The 22193-nt window shown below is 42.5% G+C and overlaps 1 protein-coding gene across 15 annotated transcripts in view; it reads right to left on the bottom strand.

The window, feature by feature from the left end:
• The window catches only part of invs (inversin), a 429324-nt gene that overhangs the window by 310460 nt on the left and 96671 nt on the right, over positions 1-22193 (bottom strand). The window contains exon 1 of one of the 15 annotated variants that reach the window (XM_041184786.1): positions 21336-21499. The exons of the other annotated variants lie outside the window; for them this stretch is intronic. The gene's annotated coding sequence lies outside the window, so the exon portion shown is untranslated. Of the gene's footprint in view, positions 1-21335; positions 21500-22193 lie in introns of those variants that run through there. 15 annotated transcript variants of the gene reach the window in all.

The following is a 22193-nucleotide window of genomic DNA, read 5'->3' as shown; positions in this document are numbered from 1 at the left end:
GAATATTTTTTAAAAGTTGAGAAACTTCTAAGTGTTGATGTTCAAAGGGACTTGGGTGTGCTCGTAAAAGGAACTCAAGAAGTTAACATACAACTACAGCAAGCAATTGGGAAGGCAAATGGCACATTGGCCTTTATTTCAAGAGGATTAGAGTACAGGAATTAAGAAGTCTTGCTACAGGGTTTTGGTGAGGTTAAATCTGGACTTCTGAGTGCAGCTGTGGTCTCCACATTTAAGAAGAGATATATTTGCATTGGTGGCAGTATAGCGAAGGTTCACTAAATTGTCCCAGGAATGAGGGGGTTGTTCTATGATGAGAGGCTGAGCAAATTTGATCTATTTTCTCTAGAGTTTAGAAGAATGAGGGATTCTCTCATTGAAACGTACAAGATTTTGAAAGGGTTTGATAGGGTAGATGCTGAGAGATTGTTTTTTCTGGTCGGGGAGTCTAAAACACAGGGGCACAGTCTCAGGGCAAGGGGCCGATCATTTAGGACTAAGATGAGGAGAAATTATTTCACCCAAAGAGTTGTGAATCTTTGGAATTCTCTGCTCCAGGGGATGGTGGATACTCCATCATTGAATACATTTCAGGCTGGGATAGACAGATTTTTGGTCTCTCTAGGAATCAAGGAGTATGGGGAACAGGCAGGAGAGTGGAGTTGAAACCCAAGATCAGCTATGATCATATTGCATGGTAGAGCAGGCTTGACAGGCCATATGGCCGACGCGCTCCAATTTCTTGTATTCTTATGTTTTTGAGAGATAGAGAGAACACTCAGCAGGAAGCTGTCAAGTGTGTAGCTTCAGCAGTTAAGGTGGAATCAAAGCTGTGGGCTGGAAAGAGATCCACTAAGGTTGAAGTTTTAAAACTGCAAAGGGATTTGTATGTGTGTTAGTGTTAAGTTGACTAAGCTAAAATCTTGAAGGACGTGGTGAGTCAAGAGACCAGATTCAAGGAACGAAGAACAGAAGACCCCGGAGTCCTGGGATCCAGATGAAAAACAGATCGATACGCACTGAACTTGTGTATCATGCCATGCCTTGATCAGTGAAATGTTAAGTATCAATCTTGATTGTCCAATGAACCTTGTTAGTTTGCACTCTAAGTTAGTGATTGTCTTTGTTTGCCAATAAAGGTATTCCTCGACAAGAATTTTCTTACTGAGGTTTAGTATAGAATTCAAACATAGTAGTCAGGGAAAACCTCTGCAGGATACATCACAGACTAAGTATTCTGATGCTCCTGTTGGAAACCACTGCTGCTAACCCAGTGGACTTTCAGGATCAACGAAGGTTCCTGCCTTTCAATATCAATGGTTGGTAGCCATAACACTGGAGATGCATCTGGAAAAATGGAGGTGCCCCCTTTGCAAGTGGACAAAAGTGCCCACTGTGCTGACTGCTGATGGCTCACCTAGCCACTGAGCTGATGACACGGGACCTCTTGGCATTGGGTGTTTCTGTTCCCAGTTCCACTTCCTCCTACTTTGCTGGTATTTGGGGTGGAAAAGAGGTTCTTCTTTGCACAAGACGCTGTAGAATGACCAACATAAGGCCAGGGCCCCGCATGTCCTGATTCTAGCCTAATTTCTGGCCACTCCTAAAGAGCACTAGCAGGGTTGAGGATTTTACTCTCCTACAATTCCGTTTGTTATTGTAGAAACTAGATATGCAGTAATGAAAGAACCTGCAGTTTTTTTTAAAAGGACGTCTTCATGGTCTCAGGACATCCCAGGCCACTTTACTAACAATATTAAAAAATTGAACATTGTAATAATGTGGGCAAACATGGCAAACCAACTTGCTCAAAGCGATGTCTCACAAACAACAAAGAATAAATGACCAGTAACATATTTGATGTGCTGAAGCAATGTCGCATCTCAATTTTTTCCTCAATGCCATTATTACATCTTTTTAAGTTTTGCCATATAGTCCCATGTCAACACAGGAGTGTTTTTACAAGCTAACTGACAATAGGGTCATTGACTGAAAAAATGTGTTTTACAGGGACAATATGGAGTTTTTCTTAATACTAGTTGTTTTGTATGTAATGAGACTGTATTTTAGAAGGAACATTAGTGTTCATTTTTATGAATTGCATGCAGGTATTATTGTGATATTAAAAAAACAGACCATTGTATGTTCCATACAGGATTGTAACACTGTGGCAGTAATTGGGTTAAAAAGGTCTTGACTGATGAGCAACGAGGTTCTACAGTAACAACAGTGCAAATACTGTATGTACTGTGGCTAGCAATTCATCTTCTATACAGTGCAATTGTCTGATTTGAACTAAGTTTTTTTTACCATTTTCCCACCAAAACACACAATGCTGCAGTTGATATTTGATAATTTACCCACTGCACTGTAGATTTGTCATTATACAGTAAAGAGTTCCACTACAGATGAGTCATTCTTACAATGTCAATCAAATAATAAAAAGAGAGTTAAATCTTTAATACTTAAGGTAGTAAACAAAAGTTAGTGATAATTGGTGATAATGTTTTCTGGCTTCTACTCATCTCAAACAGAAAGCAAACAATCGAAATGCATTTTTAAAAAAATGAACTGCAAGAGTCTATAATTTACAGTTAACTTATTGTGCTGCTAACCCATTACTTTGTCCTTATTGAAAAACTTTTAGAGCAAAACATATATCTACTCAAATACAAAGATAATATTTAATGTTTACCAATATTAATAAGATAAATGATAGATTTGAAAGTGGTGTTGCTTTAAGAGTATGAATGTGCCCATGATAATCTCATTATGAAAAGAACAGTGATCAGTAATGTTTTACAATTTTACCTGTACAAACTCATATTGAATAACATATACTTAACAGACTGCTCAGAATCACCATCTTATCTGAATGAAATTCTCGCCATTTTAAAAAAAAGGTTTCTTTCATAAATGAAACACACACAAGATGGGTGCTGCTCAGAAGGGTGCTTCCATCAAACAAGATGTGGATGGAAAGTTGGAGCGGTACTACACAATGTTTCAACTTATAATGCTATATCACAGTACAAGTTAACTGCAGAGCTATGTCTCTCAGATTGTACCCTGAGCTCAAGTATACTATTACATGAAGTGACAGATAGGTTACAGATGTTTTCCTGCTTTTTTTGGGGTGGGGGCTGAGGGCAGGAGAGGGAGATATGAAAAAGTGGCATTTATCTTGTTCTAACAGCAATTCCAGACAATAATCAGTAGAAACCCGAGTGAAAATCATTGATCTGAAACATAATGGCCCAGATTTCAGTCACAAAGCAACGGTGCTTGCCGCCAACCTCAAGGAAAGGTGCCCATCTCTATACCGTGGATTTCCCCTTTCTCAATATAACTTTGATTCCAGCTGGAATTCAAGAGCCGCTCTGGCATCCAATAACAGTGATGTTATCGAATAGGCTAAGCTGCCAATTGCAATAAAGAATCTCATAACAAGCAAAAATCACTGATTATTCTTTACTTTTTAATCATTTTATAGATAGCAAAATAAAGATTTATAAATACACATGGGATTAAGGTAGAAGCTGAAATATCATAAACAAACGTTAAATAACTCATTATTTTAAAAATCTATGTTTTTATCATAATGAAGAAGTTTGATCTTCTACAAATATAAGAATTTGCATTCAGAGTCAGAGAGGCTGTTCTATAGTAATTTTGAACTTAGCACACTGTTAAAAAACCAAATTACAATTCATTGAACAATACATATCTTCTCCAAGGGTTTTTTACAAGTGAGACTAATAGCTTAAAACTGGAAGTTCATGCCAATTCGAATGATTTCAGAAAACTGCTACCTGAGGGGTGTTCAACAGCGCATCCTGTGGGAGAGGAAGGAATCTATGGAAGAGGAAGGAATCTGTGGAAGAGGAGGGAATCACTGACAGCAACTTCTGGATTTCCTCATTTAACTGAAAAAGTGTGTATACCAGAAGTTGATACCAGCAGTGAAAGCTGACAGTTTCACCATCATTACAACCTCAAAATCGGGTGTAAAAACAGAAAGTGCTAGGAAAACTCAGCCGGTCTGGCAACATCTGTGGAGAGAAACAGAGTTAATGTTTTGAGTCCAATATAACTCTTCTTCGGAACAAAATCTGGTGGTAGGGTTTTGCAGCCATCTGGGTTTGTTTCAACATAAAGCTTGTCATTACTTAAGCAGCTGTGGAATGGAGTTATGAATAATGTTCTCAAGATGATCATTACCCTCCATGATGTCACTGTAGAATCAGGCTATGAACATGTTATGCCATAAAACTGAACTGGCTCTTAGCAAAATCACAAATGATATCTTATGTAAATGTAACAAAGGTAAACAATTGAACCGCGTCCTTCTCAGCCTGTCTGCAGCCTTTGACAGGGGTAACCACATCATCCTCATCCAATACCCTCCACCTTCGTCCAGCTGGATGGGACAGCATTTGCCTTATCCAATTCATATCTATTTAATTGTAGACAGGGAATCACCAGAAATGGTTTCTCTTCCTGACTCCTCCATCATTACCTCTGGTGTCCCCAAGGATCTTTCCTTGAGCTCCTCATATTTCTCACATACATGCTCCTCCTGGGCAACATAATCTAGAAACACAGCGTCAGTTTTGACATATACAACAATGACATCCACCTCTACTTCTCTTGACCCTCCCACTGTCTCTCAATTGTCAAACATCCAGTAATGGATGAGCAGAAATTTCCTCCAACTAAATATTAGGAGGATCAAAGCCACTGGCAGAGATTCTGTCAGGCCGATGCAAGTACAGCTCACCAATCAGAGAACAGGAGCTGTGGAGGGGTAGAGGTTAACCTTTGTCAGTTCTATGGTGGAGGAGTGATGCAATCAAATAACTTTCAGGCACTCAAGTGGCCACTGTCAGGCCCTCCCCACAATTGAGGTCCCCAATGGTGTGAGTCCCGCCTGCCAGGAGCTGCCAGCAAATGAGAGTCGGCAGTTCCTCATGGCATCAGGAGCATTGGCAGCTGGCGAAAATGCACCCACCTGAAGTACAGGGTCATCGTGGGATCCCATACGAAAGATGACGGAAGGTGGGATGTGATAGTGGAATTGGATCATGGGGAAGTCAGAAAGGTCAAAGGCAAGGGCAGGGGGTGGCTTTCAGTGGCCAAATCTCTGGCCAGTGCCAGGACCCTTGATCGGGCACAGAGGGGCACATCCCCCACCCATGAAGGCCAAAGGCGTTTGCTGGGTGACCTTTCGAGGGAATGGGAAAGCCATGCAGCCTCCATTAAATCCCTGAGCCATGTCTAAATTGCGGTGGGCTCAGGGATAATGAGTGTCAATTGGCTCATTCATGAGCCTAATTCACATGCCACTGGCAGTGGCCAAGAAACCAGGGATAGCCCCTCCGTCTCAATTGGTAGTGGTTTTGCTGCTGCCGGGAGACTGACGTGGGCCTTTCCCACGATTAAGTGGCCTGGCTACAATGTTTCCCACCTTGACAGACTGCATTAAATCCAGTCCATTGTCTTGATACCCTGCCAGAAACCTCATTCCCTATTCACTAGCACTATCCTTCTCCCTGATAACTGTCTGAGGCTCTCAATGGTGGTGTCATATTTGACTCCGAGATGAGCTTTTGATCACATATCTATACCACCATTAAAATGGTCTATTTCCACTTTTGTAACATTGCTCAACTACATCCCGTTTCAGCTCATCTGCTGCATTCACGCCTTTGTTGCCTCTAGACTTGACAATTCCAAACAAACTCCTGGTCATCCTCCCACATTGTACCCTCCATAAACTTGAAGTCATCCAAAACTCTGCTGTCCATGCCATAACTCACACCAAATCCTCTTCACCCATAATCCCTGTGCTCGCAGACCAATTAAGCTTTGCCTTGATTTTAAAATTCTCATCCTTGTTTTCAAATCCCTCCATGGCCTCACCCCTCCCCATGTGACCTACCCTCCATCCCCACAAATCTGTGCTTCTCCAATTCTGACCTCTCAAGCAGCCCTGGTTTTCATTGCTCCACCACTGGTGGCCATGCTTTCACTTGCCAATTGCCTGAGCTCTAGAATTTCCTTCCTAAACCTCTCAGCTTTTCTTCCCTCCCTTAACCAGCTCCTAAAACCTACCTCTGATCAAGCTTTGGGTCAGCTTTCCTAATATCTCATGTGGATTAGTTTACAATTTTGTGTGATAACGCTTTTGTGAAGTGCCTTGGGACATTTTATTTGTTAAAGGTGATACAAAAATACAGTTGTTGTTCATGTTGTGACTGTCCTCAAAAATGGCGTGTCAGAAGGCTGATACAAGCAAATGTGTCTGTAGACATGGAGGTGTGGTTACTGGAGGGTGGTGGGCGCAGTTGCATTTGGGGTAAGAAAATTTTATGTTGGTAATGGAATTGATAGAATTGATAGAATTTAAATTTACATCATCTTCTCAGTTAAATTATGTAAACAAGATGGGGTGAAGTAAAGGAATCTAGGGACCACGAACAAATCATTAAAAACAACACAGCTCAGGAAAGTTAAATTTGTTAAAAAAGTAAAAAAGTTAAATTTGACCTTGCTCAGGCTGCACTCAGAGTACTGTGCACAGCTCTGGTCCATACTAAAAGGACACAGAATCAGAGGAAGTGCAGAGAAAAGTTTACAAAAATGGCACCAGAACTGTGGCATTACATCAATGTGGAAAGACTGAAAAAATTGGGACCTTTTTCTTTGAAAGGTGAAGACTTGGAGGTAATCTGATGGAGGACTTTAAAATTATTAATGGGTGGACAGGGTGGATGTGGAGAGAATTCTTCCTCTTGTAGGAGAATCCAAAACTGGGGGTCATAAATAAAAGATGGTTACTCATCAAGCCAAGGGTTAGAATGGATAACCTGGCTCCACACGACATGGTTGAAAAAAATAAATGCTTCCAAAGGAGCACGAGGGAAAAGGGGGATAGAAAGAAATGCTGAACAACTGAGGGGAGGTGGACAGAATGGAAGGAATTTTGTGCAGGATATAAACACAAGCACAGACTATTTCGCTGAATTACCTGTTTGCGTTGGGTAATTTAATGTAAAATAAAATGTGGAGATAAAATAAATCGGTCGCCATGAGCATGAAATTTTCTAAAAGGAATTTGTGATTACAGATAATGTCCCGGACACCACCAGCACCATGTCCCACCGGCAGGACAGACCAGCAAAGGTGGTGGCACAGTGTATACAGTTGGGAGGGAGTTGCCCTGGGAGTCCTCAACATCGCCTCCAGCCCCAACAACGTCTCATGGCATCAGGTCAAACATGGGCAAGGAAACTTCACACCGATTACCATGTACTGCCCCCTCCTCAGCTGATGAAGCAGTACCCCTCTATGTTAAAGACCACTTGGAGGAAGCACTGAGGCTTGCAGGGGCACAGAATATACTCTGGATGGGGGACTTCAATGTCCATCACCAAAAGTGGCTCGGTAGGACTCTACCAGACCAAGCTGGAAAAGTCCTAAAGGACACAGCTGCTAGACTGGACATGTGGCAGGTGGTGAGGAAACTAACAAGAAGGAAAAACATACTTGACCTCATCCTCGCCAACTGCCTGCCAGAGATGCATCTGTCCATGACAGTATGGGTAGGGGGTAGGAGTTACCGCAGCAGAGTCCTTGTGGAAACGAAATCCTGCCTTCACGTTGAGGATACCCCCCACTGTGTTATGTGGCACTACCACCATGCTAAATGGGATAGATTTTGAACAGATCTAGCAACACAAGACTGTGCAACCATGAGGTACTGCGGCCATCGGCAGCAGCAGAATTGTACTCAAACACAATCTGTAACCCCATGGCCCGGCATATTCCCCACTCTACTATTACCGTTAAACTGGGGTATCAATGCTGGTTCAACGAAGAGTACAGGAGGGCATGTCAGGAGCAGCACCTGACGTACCTAAAAATGAGGTGTCAAACTGGTGAAGATACAACACAGGACTACTTGCATGCCAAACAGCATGAGTAGCAAGCGAAGCGATTCCAAAACCAGCGGATCAGATCTAAGCTCTACAGTCCTGCCACATCCAGTCATGAATGGTAGTAGACAATTAAACAACTAATTGGAGGAGGAGGCTCCACAAATATCCCCATCCTCAATGATGGAGAAGCCCAGCACAGCAGTGCAAAAGAGACATTTGCAACAATTTTCAGCCAGAAGTGCTGAGTGGATGATCCATCTCGGCCACCTCCTGAGGTCCCCCGTCTTATCTAAGCCAGTCTTCAGCCAATTCAATTCGCTCCACTTGATATCGAGAAGGCACTGCAAAGTCTATGGGCCCTGACAATACTCCAGCAATAGTACCTAAAATTTGTGCTCAAGAACTTGCCGTGGCCCTAGCCAAGTTGTTCCAGTATAGCTCCAACACTGACATCTACCTGGCACTGTGGAAATTTACCAGGTATGTCCTGTACACTAAAAGCAGGACATATCCAACCGAGCCAATTACCGTTCCATCATTCTACTCTTGGACATCAGTAAAGTGATGGGAGTGGTCATCAACAATGTATCAAGCGGCACTTGCATAATAACATTCAGTTAGGGTTGCACCAGAGTCACTAGGCTTCTGACATCATTACAGGCTTGGCTCAAACATGGAAAAAAGAGCTGAACTTCAAAGATGAGGTGAGAGTAACTGCCTTCGACATCAAGGCAGCATATGACCTAGTATGGCATCAAGGAGCCCCAGCAAAACTGGAGTCAATGGGAATCAGGGGGAAAACACTTCGCTGGTTGGAGTCATACTTAGCATAAAGAAACATGGTTGTAGTTGTTGGAAGTCAATCATCTCAGTTCCAGAACCTCACTGCAGGAGTTTCTCAGGGTAGTGTCCTAGGTCGAACCATCGTCAGCTGCTTCATCAATGACCTTCCAGCCATCAAAAGGCTAGAAGTGGGGACGTTCACTGATGATTGCACAATGTTCAGCCCCATTCACGACTTCTCAGATACTGAAGCAGTCCACATCCAAATGCTGCAAGACCTGGACAATATCCAGGTTTGGGTCGACAAGTGGCAAGTAACAGTTGCGCCACACAAGTGCCAGGCAATGACCAGCTCCAATAAGAGAGAATCTAACCATCTCCCACAACACTCAATGGCACTATCACCGCTAAATCGCCCATTATCAACAACCTGAGTTTTAATGTTGACCAGGAACTGAAAGAGTCATATAAATACTGTGGCTACAAGAGCAGGTCAGAGGCTGGGAATCCTGCATGCGTAACTCACCTCCTGATTCCCAAAAGCATGTCCACCACCTAAAAGATGCCAGTCAGGAGTGTGATGGAATACGCTCCACTTGCCTGGATGAGTGCAACTCCAACAACAATCAAGAAGCTTGACACCATCCAAGAAAAAACATCCCATTTGATTGCCATCCACAAACCTTCACTCCCTCCACCACCGACGCACAGTAGCAGCAGTCTGTACCATTTACAGGTTGCACTGCAAGAACTTACCAAGGCTCCTTAGACAGCACCTTCCAAACCCATGACCGCTACCATCTAGAAGGACAAAGGCAGCAGACACATGGGAACACCACCACCTGGAAGTTTCCCTCCAAGCCACTCACCATCCTGACTTGGAACTATATCATCATTCCTTCACTGCCGCTGGGTCAAAATTCTGGAACTCACGCCCTTATAGCACTATGGGTGTACCTAACCACATGGACTGCAGTGTTCAAGAAGGCAGCTCATCACCTACTTCTTAAGGACAATTAGGGATAGGCAATAAATGCCGGCTTAGCCAGCGAGGTGCATATCCCATGAATTAATTAAAAAAATCTTTGCTGAGCAGAAAGCCACCAAGCGGCAAGATTATGTAATTACGGTGCAACCGTGCATGGAAAATCCTTATTAATATGGACATAGGAAACTATGATTGGAAAACTGATACAAAATTTGTAACAAAAACATGAGAATAGGCAATCAAGCAGTCAGGGAGAATTTGCAGGCACCAGACTTATAGTAAGACAGAAATGTTTTGTTCATTTAGACAAACTGTTCATGGGATTAAGGAAGGACGTAATAGCTCTGGAGACAGTGCAGAGGAGGTTTACAAGAATGTTGCCAAGGTTAGAAAAGTGTAGCTACGAGGAGAGATTGGATAGGTTGGGGTAATTTTCCCTGGAACAAAGAAGGCTGAGAGGTGACTTGATTGAGGTGTACAAAATTATGAGGGGAATAGATAGAGCGGACAGGATAAAATTGTTTCCCTTGATGGAGAATTCTAGAACCAGGGGACCTGGATTCAAGATAAGTGGCAGAAGGTGTAGGGGGGACATGAGGAAGAACTTTTTTACGCAGAGGGTAGTGGGTGTCTGGAATTCGCTGTCCAAGTTGGTGGTAGAGGCAGAAAATTAAAACTCTTTTAAAAAGTACCTGGATCTGCACCTAAAGTGCTGTCAGCTGCAGGGCTATGGGCCGGGGGCAGGAAGGTGGGATTAGAAAGGGCACCTGGGTGTCCTCGGGCTGGCATGGACAAGATGGGCCAAATGGCCTCCTTCTATGCTGTAACTTTTCTATGGTTCTAAGTGAAAGAAGGAGAGCAAAAACAAGAGTGCTGCACTGAATGAGTATATGATGGCTTTTCCACTGTTTATGGTGCTAATTAATATAAGTGACCCAAATCTTAAAAGATCTGACAGCCTACATTTTCAAGATTCTTAACTTATTTCTACATCTCTATTGAAACATACAAGCATTCACAAAAAATGTGAATAAAAAATAAAAATACATTTTAAGATAGGGATTAAAAAAAGGGTGAAGATAGAGAGTTCATGGTGTGAAGTTGTAACTGCATTTGTTTCTTCAGTCAAGTTTTAGTGCAGCATCAGATAGAAAACCTAAGGGAGAAAAGAGTGGCAGAAAGAAGTTTCAGGTTTTAAAAATGCGCACCACGAGAATTATTTTTATGATATAAAGTTCTCCACAAACAAGAGGCCAGGAAAATAGGGATCCATCAGGATGGCTCCCCAATGCACTCCCACTGCCTTTCCTGTGGATGGCTGGCATGCGGTATGGCTGCCTGCTGCAAGGTAATAGGCAACCAATCTGCATGTTTAAGGCCCCAGTTAGGGACCAATTAAAGGACTCTCACATATTTCAGTGGTGCTGACCCCAACCACGTGTGGGAGCTGTCAGCCTAATGGAGCAGGCTTCCTGAGGCTCCCAGGGGTGCGGGGGTTGGTGGAGGGAGGTCAAAGTCTCCATCCCTCAGGGATGGGGCAGCCAACAGCAAAGGATCCACCTGCAGCCCAAACGTCGCTCTCCGTGGATGGGGAGGGAATAGAAATGTTTTATTAAAATTTTTAAGACATTGATGTGAAGTTGAATTTTGACCAAGGACAATTCATTTGGGCTTCCAGTTTAGAAGATTTAAGGGTGATCAAATCAAGAAGTTTAAAATGATAAAATGATCTGAAATGTCATTACAAAGAAAATACTTCCATATTTATTGTGATGCGGGAATCCAAGACAAAGTGGTATAATCTTAAAATTAGAGCTCGACCATTCAGGAGTGAAATCAGGATATATTTTTGTACATCAAGATAAAAGCAAATACTGTGGATGCTGGAAATTTGAAATAAAAACAGAAAATGTTGGAAAAACTCAGCAGGTCTGACAGCATCTCTGGAGAGAGAAACAGAGTTAATGTTTTGAGTCCATATGACTCTTCTTCAGAGCTAGAGAAGTAGAAATGTGATGGAATTTATATTGTTTAAGGGGGGTAGAATAAGTAAAGAGAATCGGGCATCAGCAATCGGTGAGGGCTAAGGAGAGGTTGACAAAGATGTCAAGGACGTAAGACAGAGAGAGTGTTAATGGTGGTGGTGAAGACTAAAGAACGTGCTGATAGTGGCATAAAGGTAAGATAGCAGAACATGTGAATAGCACAACTAGGTCAGAACTCTGTGAAAGAACAAGTGACAGATGGCCCGTTTGGGGCAGAGGGGGCAGAGGTTGGGGAAAAAAGATAGAAAAAGGGTTTTAAAAAGTGATTTTAAAAAAGGGATTAAAAAATGAATAAATGAATAAAAATAAAAATATGAATAAAAATGCTAATAAAAAATAAAAATAAATTTTAAAAAAGGTGAATATAGAGGAGCGAGTTCATGATGTGAAGTTATTGAACTCAATGTTAGGTCCAGAAGGCTGTAAAGTGCCTAATCAGAAGATGAGGTGCTGTGCCTCCAGTTTGCGTTGGGCTTCACTGGAACATTGCAGCAGGCCAAGGATGGACTTATGGGCATGACAGCAAGATAGTGTGTTGAAATGGCAAGCAACAGGAGGGTCTGGGTCATGCTTGCAGACAACCGAAGGCATTCCGCAAAGCGGTCATCCAGTCTGTGTTTGGTCTCCACAGTGTACAGTAGACCACATTGGGAGCAGCGAATACAGTAGACACATTGAAGGAGGTGCAAGTGAAGCGCTGCTTCACCTGAAAGGAGTGTTTGGGCCTTTGGATAGCGAGGAGGGAACGAGGTAAAGAGGCAGGTGTTGCACCTTCTGTGATTGCATGGGAAGATGATGAGGTGTTGGGGGGTGATGGAGGAGTGGACCAGGGTGTCATGGAGGGAATAGTCCCTACAGAATGCTGATTGGAGGGGTGAGGGGGAAATCTGTTTGGTGGTGGCATCATGCTGGAGTTGGTGGAAATGGCGGAGGATGATCCTTTGAATACGGAGGCTGGTGGGGTGAAAAAAGAGAACAAGGGAAACTCTATCATGGTTCTGGGAGGGAGGGATAGGGGTGAGGGCAGAGGCGCTGGAGATGGGTTGGATACTATTCCACACAGTGAGTGGTGGAAACCTGCTCCTTTCATCCATAATTGAAATGTTCAAGACCCAGATTGTTGGATTTTCATTAGGTAAGGCTATCAAACGGTATGGAGCATAGCAGGGTAAATGGAGTTGAAGTATAGATTAGTGATGATCCAACTGAATGTCGGAACAGGCTTGAAGGGCTGAATGGCCAACTCCTTTTCCTATATTTCTTGGAAATTCATTTATTGCATGTGCTACATCAGCTCAAACTGCACAAACAGGGTGCAAGACAGAAAACTCTTTACACAAAAAATATTTTAAATACTGAGAAATGTTCTTTAGCCCTGCACACACAATTGAGACATACTAGTGAAATGGCACCAAATAAGCTTCAGGGATCATCATCAATTGCTAGAGAAAAGAGACCTGGGACTGATTACAAGGCTGTAATCCATAGGAAACACTGGGATGGTGCAATAAGACATAAGAGCAAAGCTCAAGCAGTAATTTGTGGATTCTGACATTTGGGGTTGTTTCCATTCTTGAGTAACATATAGGATGAATACCATAGAATTATCATGGGAAAAAATCTGCACTTCATTACTTGCTAGTTATAAATCCAAATGCGTAGGTTTACACTATTACACTGTATAAGTACTCAAAGACAATTTTCTGATAATTCAATGATTCATTACAGTAACATGCTGCATGCTATTTTTAAGAACTTGAGAGAGATTTAAAAATTGGATAACTTAAATGCATTATGTATATCATCATTCAAGTCTTCAAGGTATTAAGGGGAATGGGAAGGGTAGAAAGAGGAATACTAATTTCACTGGTTGGGGGTGTGGTGGGTGGGGAGGTCTGGGTCTAAGGGCACAGTCTGAAAATTAGAGCCAGACCTCTCAGGTAAGAATTAGGAAACAAAGGTTTGAAGAAGTGTGGAACACTCTTCCACAAATTGCAGTTGATACTGGTTCAATTTTTAATTTTGAATCTAAGATTGACAGATTGTTGTTATTTAAAGGGATTAATGGACAAAGGAAGGAATATTTAGTTGGGTTGCAGATCAGTTATTATCTCATTGAATGGTGGAACAGGCTTGAGAGACTGGATAACCTAGCCCTGTTCCTAGCCCTGAGTGGAATACTATAATGCTGAATTTAGCTCAAGAACTCCACAAAGGAGAGCTTAACTGCCAGTACACAGTCTCAAAACTTAACAGTTATTTCCTTTGGTAATCAAACTGCTCAGTTAGTCAATGCACTGCATGCATATACAGTAGCATACTTTCGGTCAAAAGTAAACATAGGAAGTTCTTCAACAAGTTCTTATGTGATTTCAAAACTCATCGACAATATGGCAGTGCTGTATTGTTAGAGCTGGTTCAGTTGTAGAAGCCACGTCTAAAACAGAGGAGGACAACATCGAAATTCTAACCGTAGAGCTGAGCAAAGTAGTGACCTCAGTGTACAAGCCACCTGGCACAGATTTCAGCTTCTCTAACTCTGTACCCAACCTGCACAGTAAACCACAGATCATCATTGGAGACTTTAATAGCCACAGTACCCAATGGGGGTACAAGGAGCCCAACAACGATGGAGAAGCAGTCGAAGAATGGATGGACGCTAACCAGCTTAGTCTCATCCACGATCCTAAATTGCCAGCCTCCTTCCACAGTGCCCGCTGGAAGTGTAGTTATAATCCAGACCTTGCCATTGTCAACAACGACATCGCTGGCCTCTGCAAGAAGCTTGTCACAGACCCAATACCACAGACACAACACCGTCCTATTGGTATCCAGGTAAATGCAGCAGTATTACCAAATGTCGTACCATTCAAAAGTCACTTCAACTTCAAGAAAGCCAATTGGACAGGTTCACATGAGCACTTGACCGTAAGATTAAACGCATTAAACCATTACCTGAGCACTACAACCTGTTTGCAAAAGCTGTCCAGAAAACAGCCAGCAATCCTGGCAATCAGCTTCTTGACTGGCTACTGTGAAGATCATGATATTGCATGTAGCACTGGTGTCTATCCACATTAACTTGATGCTCTCTTTCTGCAATCTAAATTCCAACAGTCACAAGCCATTTTTTACCTTGAGACTTGACGGTGCCAACTTGTACTAGGGTATAGTGTGATCCATCAGAATCGTCAGCCGACATCTCTCCAGCAGCCAGCTTTATAGGCTTGCTTTTCTTCTTTCCAGCAAATCACTTGCGTACAAAGTGATTTGGATTCTTCTAGTTCGAGTGCAGCTTTCCCCATGTTGAACTTCCTTTCTTTTGGGTGGTGTCTTCTGCAATAATTACATCCTGTATTCTGTCCTTGATCTTTCTGCTGGCCCTTCCTTTTCTCCATTGTCTTGTGCTTGGAAAGCTTGAACTGCCTCTCAGCATAGTGCAAAGCCTCATCAGTTCTCCCATTAATGCTTTCCAACTGATGATCAACAACCTCAGAGCTTCTGCACATATTGATAGCTTTCTTGAGAGTAAGTTTCTCTTCTTTCAGCAGGTGTGCTCTCATGTGGGATCTCTTGTCTTATCTTTGGTCAGGTCATCCTTCAGTTGCCCAAACTCTCAAGATTTAGCTAGACGTCTCAGTGCAGTCACATACTGTTCAGTGTTCTCCCCCTCTCCCTAAGCTTTGGTGTTAAACATGTAGTGTTTATAAATAACATTAGTAGAGGCCTCCAAATTTCACAAGACCAAAATGTCACAATTTCTGTTCCTCAAAGAGGTCTAGGGTGCAATACAGCTTGTAGCACTCTTTCCGCAACACTGATAAACAGAGTTCCTACTCTTATTTGTTCAGGTTCCATGTTCAACTCTGGCTATCTCATAATTTTGCCATTGAGACTGGAAGAATTTCCAGTTGACTCTCAAATCTCCCTTCATCGCCATAGGAGCAGGTACTAGAATATTCAAAGCTATACTGACTCATTCAGCACAATGTCCTGTACAAAGTTGCAGACTGACGTTTTAATTATTCTCTGGTGTTTTTTCGTCTGTTGGCTCCCTTAAAGCAATGAAAATCCACTCAATTTCAGTTGCATACTCCTGGCAGAATGCACCACATGGTGGGTAAAATGGCAATTGCCCTAAAATCTTTATTAACAAAAGGTGACATGGGATCACATGACTATAGCAAGCCACAATGCACAAAAGCATTTTTCCAAACACAGTGCAGTACTGAGTGACGTACTCCCAAATGTACCAACCTTAAGATCAGACATTAAAACAAGTTTCCATCTGCCTATTTTGGTGGATGCTGAAATTATCAAGACATTAAAGTCACTTTTAACTACGGGTGGGAATTTGGCAAGCAGAGTAGACGAAAAACCCCCATGACATTGTTGGCAAGAAGCCCATGCCATTTATCTCCAGGACCTCATTATCAATTAAAGGTGGAACTGCCCTCCCAATCACATACGGAATCAAGCTGCTCATCCAAATGACCTGACCTGATTGCACTTAAAGTGGAAATGCACCTCTTAAAGCGAGGTTGTATTCCCCACTTTAATTGTTGGAAGAATACTGAAAAAGATTGAGGCAGCATAGATTAATCCAAGGGTGGCCTCCAACTTTTGTGATGCTTCCCTGAGGATGTGAGGGCCAGGAGAAAGGTACGCTTCCCCAGTACATGCAGCACCATCTCTAGGACCACTGTTAAGCTGGTCCGAACAGAAATAAACAAAAGGGTCTCTGCCACCAGCATCATCCCCAAAACCTGGCTTACATGTAGAAAGAGGTTCCTCAGAGATCGTCAGAAGAGCAGCAAGAGCTGATACAAGCTGATCTCTGACACCGCTGCTCTCTCATCTGCTGCTTCCTCCCCTTTCCCCAGATCTTCTTCATGTGATTGTGAAGGCAGCTGCTGTTCTGACTCCCCCAAATACTGCTTCCTCTGGAATGCAATGTTGTGCATTATGCAGATCACAACAATGTGTAACACACTATCTGGGACACATTGTTGTGGACCTGCCAAGCAGTCCAAACACACAAAAGTCTGCTTGAGCATTTTTATTGTGTGTTCAATAAAGAGCCTTGTTCTGCCCTGGTTTCGATTCTATTTGTGGTGCTCAGGTTTGGTGGAATGGGGTTGCACGAAGGTGTCAACAGATAGATCTGCAGATGTTATCCCTTATCATCTAGTAGCCATCTTGTTTTGCACAGGGTGGCACAGTGAGTAAATAGTAGTGCCAGGATAGAAAAGTATCATGGCAACTCCCTGGGTATTTTGCAGAGACCTGCATGATTTTGTTGCTATGATCAGCCGCTGTCTGTAGATTTATAAATTGATATTCTTATCTATTTTTAAGTGCTTTTGCTTTGTATTCAGGTGCCCTGATGGCCTTGTCCATGAAGTAAATCATAGCCTGCGCTTGAGAGAACACAGCTACTGCTGAAAAGCCATGAGCATCTTGTATTGGCTCCCAATGTCAGTGGGGAATGTGATCTACTGTTTGATCCCGCTGAAGATTGTGCCAGTCACCTGCTTAATGCAGCTGTGAACTGCAGACTGTGATATGTGGCTGATGCACTCAACAAAAATCTCAAAGGTCACAGTGACGCAAAAATTCAGAGCTATGGTGACTTTGAGGACAACTGGCATGGTACATCCTCATTGTCCAGTAGACAGCAGGTCATGTTGGAGGATGTTGCAGAGGTTTGTGACAGCCTACCTGGAGAAACAGTCTCCTCTTGCACCGCTTCTTAGAAAAGTACAGGAAGGTGACTCTTGGCATGTAGACCGAGTGCTGGATTTAGGCTGTAGTACCTAGACCCCCTTTGCCTGTTGCCTTCTGAAAAGGCACAGGTGCTGTCAGTGGTAATTCATGCCGCTGCCCCGCTTCCTCCTCCAAGTCTCTGTCCATCCAGAACAAAGAAGCAAAAATGACCCCCAAAGAAGTAAGGACAGCAAACTAAAGAATAAAATATTTACATAGTGCCTTTCATTACCTCTGGATGTCCAAAAGTACTTTACAGTCAATTAAGTAATTCTGAAGAATATTTACTGCTGTAATGTAGGAAAGGGTTGTAAGCTAAGTGTAAAGGTCATAAACTGGAAACTAGAATTTCTCTTGGCAAGTCAGACAGCAAAACGATCTAGAGAGTTACAGTTGACAGTACTCTTTTATACTTCTTCAGGAACTCTTAAGACACTGATCCTGCTAAATTTTGCTGGTGACATGGGCAGGGCATCTGCAATTTCAGATTATAATACTGCTGAGGCGAGTTTGATGGGATTGGTGTGCAACTTTGACTACTGAGTTAGGATCCCCCTTGTCTCAGACCGATGCCTGACATAGAGTCAAAAAACACTGAGTTGAAGTGAGAGAGGATTGCAAGGTTACAAGGAACCCCCAGACATGATTATAACTCCCAACCACCCTATTCCCACAGGCAGGCTGGATAAAATCTACCCTACTATTGTTGCAAAAAAGGATTTAAATCAGATACTGTATTAAATTACATCTGTCTGTCAATTACATATCAGCAAAAGTAAGCATATTGTGTAAAACACAACAGAGATATAAAATAAAGGGAACAGAAAGAAAAAAAAGGAAGATATGGGTAAAGACTTGATAATAGAAAAGCTGCCACTTTTAATGCTGAGAAGCAAGTTAAAAAGTAAATAAAGCAAGAAACATAGCCAGGATAGTTAAGTATACACTTACAATAAAAGTTTGCTTGAAGACAGCCCTTCAGTCAGTATGATTTCAGACTTGTAGAATGTCAACTCAGTGGGCTTCTTATTACAGCAGCATGGTGTTTCTTAGATTCTACCTCAATCATGCACTCTCTCTCAGTTGCATTCATGATCTAAATCCTTGTTTGCAGATTGTGGGGTCAATATTAATTCAGCCTGTCCACTATTGCATTTTTAATCTGAAATTGTGAAAGTCCCAACCAGTTGCGGTGTGTGAGAATTGTGTCTAGATATTTATCCTCAATTTGCTCTTCATAATTCTTAATTTGCATCTTTTGCCCTGGTGAAACCAGTAAATTGCAGACACTTTAGGGACTGATATAGCAGCCTTTTTTTGCACCTTACTATTTATGAATTGGTCAATATATGTACTGTAAAAATGTTCCCAGTACTCTTGAAGAACCAGCTGGAGATCCTGATCAGTACCTAATCAACTAAAGCTAAGCATTGCCCTCCCACATACCAACGTTTAGCTCCGTTCATCAACAGTTTTGTAGTCTAAATTTCTCAATTCCTATTTCATGTCAAACCCCTCTCACTTGAAGCAAAGTAAAACTTAAATAATGAACTGTATTACTCAGTTCTACTTACCAGTATTAGGGCAGTAACAGGACAAAAAAAAAGGGGGGGGAACAGGTTGTGCTGATATATTAAAGTTTCCAAGACTGAAAACAGCCTCTCTTTCCCATCTCTCTTCCCTTGAGCTTCCATTTCCCAGAGTCTCTTTTCCCCTGTTCTCCCTCCATCCCCAACCCCAATTCCCCGGTCTACATCTCACTGCTAAACCCCCATTCCCTCATCCCTTTCTCTTACACTGGAGTCCCTGTTCCCTAATCCTCAACTGTCAACCCCCAAGGTCCCCTGGCTGCAGACTCTAGAGGAACACCACCACCTGCTACCTCACCGCCCCGCCAAAGCCAACTCCTGAGCTCCCCAATTGCTGAGGATCCCCACCCCTAACTCCCAACCATTGACTGTTCCCAACCTACCTGCTGGCCCCAGCTTTACGTGTATGGTTGGAATGACATCACCAAGTCAGAGGTGGAAAATTATATTGGAGCAGAAGGGAATCAGTGCTCAAATGAAAACTATGGAGAGGTGAAGCAATGTTCCAATGCTCATTCACCCTGCACAAGGAGAATTTGGGAGCAGAAAAGAAGCAAACTGCAAAGGGAAGTGCCTGCGATCCAAACTCAATAAGAACATAATAGGAGAAGTGGGTCCTTGAGCCTGCTCTGCCATTCAATAAGATCATTGTTGATCTGATCTTAGCCTCACCTTCACTTTCCTATCTTTTCACCATAACCCTCAACTCCCCTATAGTTCAAAATTATTTGAATACATTTAATGACCCTGTCTTTACAGCTTTCAGAGGTGAAGAATTCTAAAGATTCACGACCCCCAGAGAAAAGAAATTCCTCCTTTCTCCGTCTTAGATGGGTTACCCTACATTGTGAATTTATGTCCCCTAGTTCTAGATTCCCCAACGAAGGAAAACATCCTTCTAGCGTCTACCTTGTAAAGCCCTCTCAGAATCTTTTATTTCAATAAGATCATCTCTCATTCTTCTAAACTCCAACGAGTATAGGTCCAATCTGCTCAACCCTTCTTCGTAAGATAGCCCCTTCATCCCACAAATCAACCTAGTGAACCTTCTCTGAACTGCCTCCAATGCAAATACGTCCCTCCTTAAATACAGAGACCCAAACTATACACAGTCCTTTAGGTGTGGTCTCACCAACACTCTGCACAGTTGTAACAAGACTTCCCTACTTTTATACCCCTTCTAACTTGCAATAAGATTTTGTTTGCTTTCCTAATTACTTGTTTTATCTGCATGCTAACTTTTTATGTTTCATGTATGAGAACACCCAGGTCCCTCTGTATCACAGCAATCTGTAGTCATACTCCATTTCAATAATAGTTTGCTTTTCTATTTTTCCTATCAAAGTAGATAGCCTCACATTTTCCCCACATGATACTCCATCTGTCAAATTTTTGCTATCTACTTAACCTATCTATAATCCTTTTGCAGACTCTTTGTACCCTACTCTCAACTTGCTTCCCCATCTATCTTTATATCTGTGGCAGAGTTAGTTACAAATCTGTCCCTTCACCCAAGTCATTAGCACAGATCGTACATAGCGAAGCCTCAGCACTGATCCCTGTGGCACCCCACCAGCTACAGTTTGTCAATTTGAAAATGACCCATTAATCCCAACTCTGTTTTCTTTTAGCTAACCAATCCTCTATCCATGCTAAACTGTTATTGAAACCGTGAGCTCTTATCTTGTGCAGACTCAGTGGAAATTCCTGATGCAGCAGCTTTGTAACTGATTGTGTCCTGTGCTTTAAGTTGTAAAAGTACATGTTACACTGAAGGTTGTTCGCAGTTCTTAATTTACCAGTGTCTGTGCCTCTTGTTTATAAAGCATTGTTTATATGTCTATCTGTTAGGTATCTGTAAGGTCCACTTTGAGAAGTCTCTCCTAAAAGAAAAAAAGCCTAGTCTTTCCTTATAATTCGCCCATCCATTAATGGAAATTAGCTCTTTGTTCTCAATGTTGTCTTTAAGACCTAAGTACCCCCACTGTTGCAACAAACAGTATTCAGTATCCCAAGGGCAGCCTGACCAAGGCACCACACGGTTCCAGCACAACTTCCAGAGATCTGAAATCAGTGGCCATGGCAATATAACCAAACATTCTATTCATTCTGTTCCTTTCCATCTTAAACTGTTTCCACATAGTGATCAATGGTTTTTTAAATCTCCTTTAAGCTCTACCAAGCTATAGCCTGACATAGTCATTCCCACTGAATTATATCTTACCTGAGCCAATGTCCCAAACTCCTCCATCACCAACCCTGGATATGTTCAGTTCCACTGGCAGGACAGCTCAGTGGCATACAGTCAAAGTGGAATGGGCATGAGAATTCTTAACATTGACTCCAGATCCCATGAAGTCTCATGGCTTCAGGTCAAACACGGGCAAGGAAACCTCCTGTCGATCACCATCTACTGCCCTCCCTCAGTGATGAATCAGGACTCCTCCACGTTGAACACCACTTTGAAGAGGCACTGATGGCAACAAAGGTACAGAATGTGAGGAACTTAAATCTTCATCACCAATATTGGCTCAGTACCACTATTGAGCAAGCCCTGAAGGACATATTTTGGTCTGTAACAGGTGGTGAGATAGGTGGTGACCACTACACACTCCTTGTGGAACAGAATCCTGTTTTCACACTGAGGATACCCTCCATTGCGTTGTGTGACACTACCACTGTGCCAAATGGGATACATTCAAGCATAATCTATAATCTCACAGTCCGGCATATCCCTCACTCAACCATTATCATCAATCTAGGGGATCAACCCTGGTTCAATGAGGAAGTCCGGAGAGCATGCCAGGAACAGCACCAGGCATACCTAAAAGTAAGGTGTCCTCCTGGTGAAGCTATAACACAGGATCACATGCATGCTAAACAGCACGATCAGCATGCTGTCAACAGAGCTAAGCAATACCAGAACCAATGGATCAGATCTAAGCTCTGCAGTCCTGCCACATCCAGTCATGAATGGTGGTGGACAATTAAACAACTAATAGGAGGTGGAGGATACATAAACATCCCCACCCTCAATGATGGCAGATCCCAGCACATCAGTGCAAAATACTGAAAAATCTGC

Source organism: Carcharodon carcharias, chromosome 3, assembly GCF_017639515.1.
Source record: "Carcharodon carcharias isolate sCarCar2 chromosome 3, sCarCar2.pri, whole genome shotgun sequence".
NCBI lineage: Eukaryota > Metazoa > Chordata > Chondrichthyes > Lamniformes > Lamnidae > Carcharodon > Carcharodon carcharias.
Note: the sequence above shows the minus strand (reverse complement) of the source record. Positions and strands in the feature narration are given on the sequence as shown.